Source organism: Symphalangus syndactylus, chromosome 1 (genome assembly GCF_028878055.3).
Source record: "Symphalangus syndactylus isolate Jambi chromosome 1, NHGRI_mSymSyn1-v2.1_pri, whole genome shotgun sequence".
Lineage (NCBI taxonomy): Eukaryota > Metazoa > Chordata > Mammalia > Primates > Hylobatidae > Symphalangus > Symphalangus syndactylus.
Window position 1 is genome coordinate 157,366,605 of NC_072423.2, and position 11,169 is coordinate 157,377,773.

General features: G+C 40.1%; 1 long non-coding RNA gene across 1 annotated transcript; it reads left to right on the plus strand.

The window, feature by feature from the left end:
- The first annotated feature begins 697 nt into the window (after nucleotides 1–697).
- Nucleotides 698–9,737, plus strand: LOC134736487 (uncharacterized). The gene is made up of 3 exons (XR_010120534.1): nucleotides 698–818; nucleotides 7,848–8,023; nucleotides 9,631–9,737. It is a non-coding gene; the product is annotated as an uncharacterized lncRNA (long non-coding RNA).
- Nucleotides 9,738–11,169: the final 1,432 nt, after the last annotated feature.

An 11,169-nucleotide genomic window follows, 5' to 3' on the forward strand; every position in this document is an offset into this window, starting at 1 on the left:
TATATAATGAATTCAAATTAAAGTGCAGCCAGATTAAATCTACATATATTTGCAGATCTGAAATATCCATACAGCAGTGCTTTAGAGATTTACTGAAGAAATACACAAATCAGAATGGTCACAAACACCTTTCTAGCATCCAAAATTTGCAAAATGATTTTAAATCATATGATACTTGTAAATCTTAGGTAATTGCACAAAGTTAAAAATTTATCTGTTGTTAGTTATTAAGAATTTCATACTCATTTGATAAAAAAAAAGAGGCAATATGTGAAACAGTGAGATAACAATGAAGGATAACGTGAGTGTGTTTGCCAGGATTTAATCAGAGAAGCAGGACTCTGAGGCAGTGTTTCTTACAGGGTCCCAACCTTGTTCAGCTGAGGGACTGGGAGAAGAGTCTCTGGATCTGGAACCCTGCTGTGTCCACACCAGGTGCTGGAGTCGGCACCCACAGGCGAGAGAGAGGGTGAACCGCAGCCTCACGCTCAGGCTGAAGCCCACGGCACACAGGGGAAGCTGTCAGCTCCCACTGTCTCTGTTCTCGACTGTCTTGCAACAGAGGCTGACATCCTTTGTCCCAGAGAAAACACATAGGGACCCCATCTGTGTGAGTGGTGGCTGGAAGCATCAATGCTTCTCATGATCCTCTGCCGTCTCACATGGACCATCAGCCCTGGGGTTCTGATCTGTTCTGTCTTGCAGCACAGCCAAGTAAGGGGAAAGTGCTTTTGGTCCTGGCCCAAGATTTGCGAACTTGAGGGAACACCCAGGGGAAGGTGGAGCAGGTGTGACCCTACTGGGAAGTCTGCCAACAGGTGAGAGACTACACACTGAGACGCACCCACACCTGTGCATACATTATCAGCAAAAAAAATGGAAAGAACTACACTTCACTTTGCTCTTCAAATCTGCAAAATAAAAAAAATGTATCCTGTATGCAAAAGAAAAAAAAAACCCACACTAACTAGAAACACACCATAAGGTAATTTGTGGAACTATAGCTCAGCCTAGACAAGTTGACACATTACAAACCACCTGTAAGTGACTATGCTGAGTGGTAAACCAACCTTAAGGATGCTATAAGATGCTGTGAAGTCTTTATTTCTAAGACCTTTTTGAAAACAGAATAGATCATTTTCAAATAAATTTTGTTTTAAATTCAATATCTAATTCTTATAAAGGAATTAAAACAGTATGAAAATGTATACATTGCCATTTCCTCTTTTCATTTACAATTTTATTCTGGAATAAGACACATACTGCTTGTCTGGTGTGTATTTTATATTTTATTCCTATCCTTGTAAAAAATAGATCATACTGTAAATGCTGTCTTTAGGACTGAAAATTACATATATAGAAACATTTAAATTATGTTCTCTTAAAAATGTTGCATTAATAGCTTGGTTTTTTAAATTTGGGTTAGTGCTTCTTAATAATTCAGTGGCCAGGTGTAGGTTCAGACTTACAAAGTACAGCAGTCAAATTGCAAACACGCAGAGATTCTCGGCTATACGTTTAAAGCAATGTCTCACAGTGAGAAATCTGTTCAGTAGAACATAACTTCTAAAAAATTGTTTTTAGAGGAGATTCGTTCATGTGTTCTTTTCTTTTGGAAGCTGAGTGAGGTCTTTCTCTGTTTCTGGTACAAGAAGAAAGAAAAGGCATTCAGTTAAAAGTAGAAACGTAAGCAAGTCTGTCGCTTCTCCCTAAATCTCTGCAGAGGTCATGATGTTATCTGTTGTACTGAATCGAGAGGCAGAGGATCATCCTCGTAAAACGGTACACAAACTCAGTAGGACCAACAGTGAACTTGGATCTTCCCCTCACAAAAATGTCCAATTCATGACCTTCCAGATCTTGGCGGATGGCAATTTCGTTCTTCCTGTTGCTCAGCTCAAGCTCCTCTTGCTTTCACACTTGAAGTCTAATACAGCAGGAAGTCCTGATGATGTTACCTTTAGCCTGTGGCCAGACCTCTCTTCACTTCACCACTTTCTCTGCTTCCGTCTGGCCCCAACCCCTAATGGCATTGATCCGGATCAAACCGTAGCCTCCTGAGAGATCATCATGCTTTTTCCCCTGCCCTCTGTCGTTCTCCTGGCTATTCTAACGTATTATCTAGGATGGACCTTTTAGTTTGTTGAACTTCCAATTACAGAAAATTTCAAAACTTATTTCAAATGTTGACAGAATAATATATAGAAGTACTTTTTTGTTTGTTTGTTTTTTGAGATGGAGTTTTCCTTTTGTTGCCCAGGCTGGAGTGCAATGGCATGACCTCACCTCACTGCAACCTCCACCTTCTGGATGCAAATGATTCTGATGCCTCAGCCTCAGGAGTAGCCGAGATTATAGGCACTCACACCACACCCAGCTAATTTTTGTATTTTTGGTAGAGATGGGGTTTCACCATGTTGGCCAGGCTGGTCTTGAACTCCTGACCTCGTGATCCACCCTCCTCAGCCTCCCAAAGTGCTGGGATTACAGGCATGAGCCACAGCACCTGGCCTGGAAGTACTTTTTTTTCAACACCAAGTTTATCATTATCAACTCTTGGACAATTTTCTTTAAACTTTTAATCTCTTTTCTCCTCACCTATTGGATTTATTACCATTATTATTATTAATCATTCTTCATTTTTGTTATCATATTTTTATCTCTAGCTTTTACTTTTGGTCCTCTCTTAGAATTTCCATCTCTTTGATTATATTACCCATGTGTTCTTGCACGTTTTCTATTTCTACCATTAGAACTCTCAGCATATTAATCATGGCTTATCTAAATTCATGGTTTGACGATTCTGACATCCATATTAGGGTCTGCTGTTAACACCTGCTCTGTCTCTTCAAACTGTGTTTTGTTGTTGTTGTTGTGATTGTTGCCATTTGTATGCCTTGTGATTTTTCACTGAGAGCTGGACATACGCACTGGGTCAATTGGCCTTTAGTAGATTAGTGCTAAGATGTGGGAGAGGGAAAGCATTCCCCACTCCTCTGATCAGGTCCCAGGCTTTGATACACAAACTCAGTAGGAGCAACAGTGAACTTGGATCCTCCTGGGAGTGGAAGCTTCACCTGTGCTGCTCACGTTTCTCCCTAGAGGTGGGGTAGGATCACTGTGGCCCACGGAATTGTTTCCTTTCTCCCAGGCCCACTGGGCATCCATAAAACTCCAGCACATCAGGCTCTGGTTAACTCTGGTTTCTCCTAACAGCACAACTTGCTAAGAATGTCTGCTCTGGGGCATTTCAGAATTGCTTCTCCCCTCTGCCCTCGAGATGCACAAGGAGATTCTTCTGTGATCTTCACTGTGAGAAACTGCCAAGCTCTTAGAAGGAAAACACAAAAATGTGCCCCCGTTGACTGGGTCTCCCTGCAGTTTTTCTCTCTCAGACTCACCCACTCTGAGCCTGCAGCAGTTCCTCAATGACAGTTTGGGTTTCTTCCCCCTGCACTGGCTCCCTTCAGGTTTCTGCTCTGAGAAGCTGTGGTTCTCTGTACCCACTTGCCTCTCGGCCATTTTGGACGCAGCAGTTTGCCCTGTGACTTCGCTTCTCTTAGGCACCTGAGAAGCACTGTGGATTTTCAGTGTGTTCAGCTTTCTCCTTGTTGTTAGGACAGAGTGGCAGCTTTGAAGCTTCGTGCATACCTCATTGGGGTCCAGAAATGTGATGCTGTTTTTATTATGTCTTGAGACAATTTTTCTGGTTTAATATATGACTATTTTTTAAAGTTGCATGAACACTTGAAGGAGATTTAGCTTACTTGGTGGGGTCTCAGAAATTGGCATATAATATTCTTTAAAATGTATTTTATGAATTATCTTTAAATTTTATACATCTTCATTAAATTTTGCCTACTGGCTCTATTTCGATGATGAAATTTCCATGTTGTTAGAGAATGTGGATGTCTGCTTCTCCTGGCATCTCCTAGAAACTCTGACTACGTAAGCTTCTGCTGTTTAGTTGTGTATGTAGATATGTACCCACATGACTGCACTCACTGATATAATCAATATGTTTGACAACATTTCTGAGTGTCATCATATTATACATATTCATATCCTCTGTGTTCACCTTTTTTTTCACTAAGGAGTTTCTTTTGTCCTTTTTCAGTATGTTTTGGTTATTATGGAAGTTTGTATTATTATTCTACCAATTACTCTTACACAAATGCCTTTATACGATACACTTAATCCTGTTTTGCTGTATTATTGTTATGATCACTGTTGTCGTTCTGTCAGATCCTATTAAGATCAATATTAAAATTAGCTAGTAATCTCTTTTCACCTCCTTTCTTCTCCTCCAGGGTCTGATTTGCAGTAATTACTCTTTCCTTCCAAGTATGCAAAACATGAACACAGGGAACTCTTTTCACTCTCTATGGGCTTCCCAAATTGTCCGACTTTAAGAAATCTCCCAGTTATTAAGTCGTGATGTTTTCAAAAATCAATTAAAAAGAGAGTACATTTATTGGAATTATTAGGGGTGAGTGAAAGAAGAAGGGCAATTTTACTGATCTCTAAAGAAAGCTATTAGATTTAAGCCATCAATACTTTTGAGATTTATGTATTCATCTGTTTTCAAAATGAGTAAGTTCTCTAACCCCAGGGCATATTTAAACCTGATCTATTAATTTTAATATGCAGTATTGAAATATGTTTGGTCATTATGTCTTGAAGTTGCAAAACACAAATAATACAATTCTCAATTTAAAAAGAATGTAATACCATATAGCATTCAAGACAGGAAAGGGAGGGAGCTTGCAGGTACTTCAAGTGCTGAGAGCTGGAAAAAGTGGGTGCCAAATACAGTTTCAAGGGGTTTGACTATGTTGCTATAATTTCTAACATCTAGGGATTCCTGACGGCCCCTGGAAGACTATATGATTAAATTGCCCATGATCTATTTTTGCCTATTATGATGGGCAAGTTAAACGTTGAGACCATTTTCTTTATAGTCTTTAACACTCATTATTTTCAGTACGACTGAATCAAAATATTTTAAGATCATTCTTGACATACACAAATTTCACTTCAATGCATTTAATATAATCATGGCCTATACTCTGTAAGTAAAAATAATTATTTTCATGTTGCACATACAGAAACCAAGCCATAGTGAGAATGACTTGAAATAACACAACCAGTGCCTGGCAGAACCAGCATGCAAACCACATGCCTTAGATTACAAATCAGTTTTCATTCATAAAATAATGGAATCAACAGTTATTTTGGTTAGTCTTCAAAATGTGGAATTTTTGTCTCCCTTGCTATCATTTCCTTTTAGAGGAAAAGTTCAGCTTTTCTTCAGTGTAGCAAATGCAACCAAGACCATCCTACTGAAAACACAGTGTAATGAAGTCAGTGAATCAAATGGTAGAAAAATCTGGCTGTGTAATATGCTGCTTACCCAGCAAAACACTTGGAACCATAATTCAAAGTGGCATTAAAAGAAGTTTTGATCAAAAATTTTAAATTATTGATCTTATAAAAACAAAATCGAATGCATTTTCCTCATTTTGGAGCTTTGAAAAACTCATTCAACGTTATTTTGCATTTTAAGCAGAAAAGATTACATAAAGAAGATGTTTTGTTCTTGGTAGAATCAGAAATGAGGTAAGTGAAAACACATTTTATTAATACATGATATTGCCTAATGCCTGGGAGGTGTTAGATCAATATTTGTTGCATAGTTTTGGAAGTACATAAAGTAACAATTAGTTCAAAAAGAAAATTAGGTGTTAATAAGTGACAAACGAGGTAAAATGCTGACTGAAAATTAAATAAATCCTGTTATAATCATTATTATAGTTACTCATCTGTCATCTATTTCCTTCCCAAACTCTTTTATGTAAAGTTATAATTTATGTTTAATTTTGTTTTCAGCATACTCTGGTGCCCGATGCAAAAACTGAAGATTAATTCTACACTATTCCCCTAAAATGTTTTGATTCTGAAAGCAAAGCATGGCTTTTCTCTGGGTAGTATGTACATACTTGTTGAGTCTACTCCTGAACAAATCAATGGAAAGTTGCATTTCTTAGCAATATTTATTCTATCGACTTTTACACTGTAGTGCTAACTCAATTACTAGGAAAGGAAGCTATTTTATTTTGGAGTCAGGTCAATGCTATGCAAGTCAAATTGCAGGATTTTCACTCTGAAGGTAACATAAATATATTTTAGGCAGAAAGCTTCAAAACAGTCTTGACATGTCTCAGTAGGATGAGATATCCACGGGATAATTTGCTGCCAGCCCTGTTTGCTCGTTGGATGCCTGGGCAGTTAGAAATCGCCGCAGGGAAGGCAGAGGCTCCAGTGGTCTTTACGGAAGCTCGACCACAATCGAGTTTCTGAAAGGCCCTAATAACCCACTCACACAGGCATCCCGCGATCCATGCACGAACCCTGCAGTCAGGAATCAGAATGAGGATTGGCAATCCTGCCCACACAAGAAAGATCGGAGCCCTTCCGGGACATGGGCTAGTGTGTGGAGAGAATTTAGAATAGCTCAAATTGCTTTCAAAAATGACATCGGCACACAAAGGGCGTGCATACCGCAGTGCTTGGTGCCCGATCTCCTCTCAGTGGCAAAAACGGTGAACACGAAGCAGGTTAGAGAAGCCGGTTATGACATCTTCTCAGGCCTCAGAAAAAAAAAAATGGAATTATGATGAAATGGTCTAAAAATCTTCCTACAACTATTTAAGAGTTGCAGTCTCTATTCCAGCTACTCAAGTATTGTATAAAATGGACCCATTTGTATAACTGCCAATTTCAAACAACTGTCCTAGCAGAAAACCACTCTACATAGGGAAGGTGGTCACTCATTTTTTAAGTGTATTTTCAGTGGACAGCAGCTACCACATGATGGGGTGATGGGTGCCTGAGCCACTGCATCCCATAAAACAGTTGACCAGCCATGGCTCCAGAAAGCAGGCTGGGGAGCTGGGCTGCAGTTATAAAGGCCACTAGATGACACTATTTCCGTACTAAGGAGACAAGATGGGCAGTCCAGGTCCCTGGACCACCAGGGATAAAATCCCTACAATATTCTTACAAAAAATGGGAGGATTGGCCGGGCGCGGTGGCTCACGCCTGTAATCCCAACACTTTGAAAGGCCGAGTCAGGCAGATCACCTGAGGTCAGAAGTTTTAGACCAGCCTGGCCAACATGGTGAAACCCCATCTCTACTTAAAATACAAAAATTAGCCAGGTGTGGTGGTGGACGCCTATAATCCCACCTACTCGGGAGGCTGAGGAAGGGGGAATCGCTTGAACACGGGAGGCAGAGCTTGCAGTGAGCTGACATCACACCACTGCACTCCAGCCTGTGTGACAGAGCAAGACTCCATCTCAAAAAAAAAAAAAAAGAAGGGTGGATAATGGACAGAGGGATGAATGAAGAGATGGAATGAAGTATAACAAAATTTTTACATTTTGTTAGTACCCAACTGATGACAAGGATTACAATGTTTTGTGCAAATGCCACATTTAGTTTACGAGGAAGTCTTAGCATATGAAAGCTGATTTGGGTGTGCTGTTTTCCCTGCTTCTTACCACTCTTCACAGGTTCTGCTCAAAGCTACTTCACTAGGTGAGTCCAGCTGCTGGTTTTCTTCCTAGCTAGTGCACCAGTTCTGAGGCGGATCAAACGCATTTCTCTCTGTTGTGTTGTGTATGTATGTTTATGTGTACATGTTCATATATATATATATGTTTTAGCATTCTTTGAAAAATCAGCAAATACAATCATTTCTTAAACTGCCTTGAGTGTACATTTTCCAATGACACAATCCTTGTGTCTTTGTGATTCAACTCTCCGCCATTTTCTTCTCTGCAGATGAATTGGGATCATCGTCCTTGAAGGACCTTATCTGAGCAGGTCAGCGACAAGCCCCCAACGATTGGCTCCTCATCGGTGTCTTCCTGGGACCTAGGAGTGCATCCCCAACTGGAAAAATCTATCTGAAATAGGCTAAGAAAACCATCACCTCGCAGAACTCAAAATTGCCAGCCGTATGTATTTTAACTGAATTCCTTAGATATCAGGAATCTTATAAATCATAAACAAATAGGCATATCTCTTTTTTCCCAGACCAAAAATAACAAAACAACAACAAAAAACCAGGCGGGGCGCAGTGGCTCACGCCTGTAATCCCAGCACTTTGGGAGGCCAAGGCGGGTGCATCAGGTCAGGAGATCAAGACCATCCTGGCTCACGTGGTGAAACCCTGTCTCCAGTAAAAATACAAAAAATTAGCCAGGCGTGGTGGCAGGCGCCTGCAGTCCCAGCTACTCGGGAGTATGAGGCAAGAGAATGGCGTGAACCTGGGAGGCAGAGCTTGCAGTGAGCCAAAATCGCGCCACTGCACGCCAGCCTGGGCGACAAAGCGAGACTCCGTTTCAAACAAACAAAACAAACAAACAAACAAACAACAAAAAAAATAAAGAATCTTTTAGATTAAGCTACTCAGTTAAAAATGTAAAGCTGGAAATGCTCTTCCATCGACAGCTTCTAATCAAAGCATCCTTATTCTTTAGTAATTTTCACTGTGTCTTGTCATAAGGGAAACATCAAATATTTTATGTAATAATTGATTAACAAAAATCATAATATATGTTAATAACTAGAAATATGTAAAAATATTTCACTCAGGATCAGAAATATTTGAACTATTTAATTCAATGATTCCAAGTTATCAAAACCTCAAATGACTTTCTCTTTGAAAATGTCACTTTGATTTTCATACGAACTAAACTTTATTTCTCATTACAGTGTGAGTCCAAAATGTTGAATTAACATTATTAATTTATTGGCCTATTATGATGAATATGCAACAGATACAGACAGCTATAACCATTCCTTTATAGCTTTTAATTATATACAGAAAAATGATAAAATAGTTATATATGTATTATATGTGTGTGTGTGTGTCTGTGTGTGTGTGTGTATAGGAAGGGGCCTTATGTATTCGTATGTGTGCTTCTAACATACATGAGCCAGTTGCAAAGTTCATCATTTAAAACAACCTATTCCACAGTAATAATTTAATAATCTTTGTTTTTTCTTCACCAAAGCCTATTTGATACTTTCTTGTCTAAAGTTCCTCAAGGTTTGGATGTCCACAGTAGCTGTGCATAAACATTTTGAATACACGGTGGCCAGAAAAGACATCAGAATGGCCAGAATTGAAATGAGAAAAATCCAGAATTGAAATGAGAACAATCAACATAAAACAGATTAATCAACACCACATTTGAACCCAAATTACACACCCGTCATCTCACACATACTCTGCTTTCTCACATTCAAAGACTGATGCACGTGGCAAAGTCATCTTGAGGAATTCATTATTTGTTACATTTTTATTACAAGAAGAAAAGTGCATTTGGAGAATTTCAGCTTCTAAGAATTATTTGTATATGGCAGAATTTACCTTTTTAATTAGAATCGTACACTTACTCCCTATTTAAAAATGCAAAATAAGAACAATAAATGAGGTTTATGAGGTTTTAAAAGGTGGGCTAAATTAAGATCCATCCTAAATATATTTTTTTAAGTTGGAGATTTTAGGATTTGTGAGTAACACATTGAGTCAGACTCTAAATATTCCTTTATTCAGATAGAAGATACTGAGGAAGCATATCAGTGTTTAGTCAGAAACCAGTCAAACAAGAACATCTGGCCAGGGTCCTGCTTGCTGGGTGGTTTCTGCGTAAGCCTCAACACCAGCAGAACGTCTTCTAAAATCTTATGTCCAGATTAAAATAAAGAGGATTAGAAAAATGAAAATTCCATTGTTACGGTAAAGCTTCATACATCAAACACATGAGTTTGAAAATTAAGTGCATTACATTTTCAAGTGCTTTCTTGGTGTGTCTGGAAAATGTAGAATGAGTTCTTGAAAATGAATGAGAGCAAAAAATGTTTCTTTGTTTCTTTTAGTTTTTTTTTTAACTCAAAAAAGTTTAATTTTTGAGGGGGGGAGAAAGATGACTACTAGTATGCATCAGCAGAATAAAGTTTAAAGGAAGCATATAGTTGTCGAGCAAAATCTTGTGCCCTAAAGACGAATGACAGTGATAGCAAACACCTGTGGCCTGCTGTGGCCTATGAAAAGGCTTCTACACCTCCATTGCTTTAAATCAAGGCAAGGCCGGGCATGGTGGCTCACACCTGTAATCCCAGCAGTTTGGGAGGCTGAGGTGGGCAGATCACTTGAGCCCAGGAGTTTAAGACCAGCCTGGGCAACACGGCAAAACCAGTGTCTACAAAAAGTATAAAAATTAGCCAGCTGTGGTGGCACACACCTGTAGTCCCAGCTACTGTGGAGGCTGAGGTGGGAGGATGGCTTGAACTTCAGGAGATCGAGGCTGCAGGGAGCCCTGTTCACACTGCTGCACTCTGGCCTGGGCAACAGAGCAAGACCCTACCTCCTAAAAAATAAAATAAAATAATAGTTGAAGGCAAGATTGTGTGGATGGCACAAGAAGAGTTGGGGAAGTCAAGAGAGATCTTCTGCCTGCTGAGGGCAGGATGCATGAGCAGGGCACCTCCTGGTGATGGAGGAGAGGCGGAGCTTTGAGACCCCTGGGGAGGACTCCTGAATGCGGGGTGGAGGATGGAGAGGGAGTTACACTCTAGAGGCTAGCTGAGAGCTTAGACATCATGAACTCGTGCGATGCTTTCTTTCTAAGAGCCTCCTGCATGTAAATCATCTTTGTTGTTGGTTCCCTCAGCCACGTTTTCCTTTCTACATTTTCCTTTGTGATTTTAGTGGAAAGCCACAGTTGGAAAAGTAACGCAGTCTCCAACGGTCATCACCAATCTGCAGGCCAACTTTAAAAACACGGGGGAGGCCCGGCACGGTGGCTTATGCCTGTAATCCCAGCACTTTGGGAGGCCGAGGTGGGAGGATCATGAGGTCAGGAGATCGAGACCATTCTGGCCAACACGGTGAAACCCGGTCTCTACTAAAAATACAAAAATATTAGCCAGGCGTGGTGGTGGGCACCTGTAGTCCCAGCTACTGGGGAGGCTGAGGCAGAAGAATGGCGTGAACCCGGGAGGCGGAACATGCAGTGAGCCGAGATTGCGCCACTGCACTCCAGCCTGGGAGACAGAGCCAGACTCTGTCTCAAAACAAACAAACAAACAAACA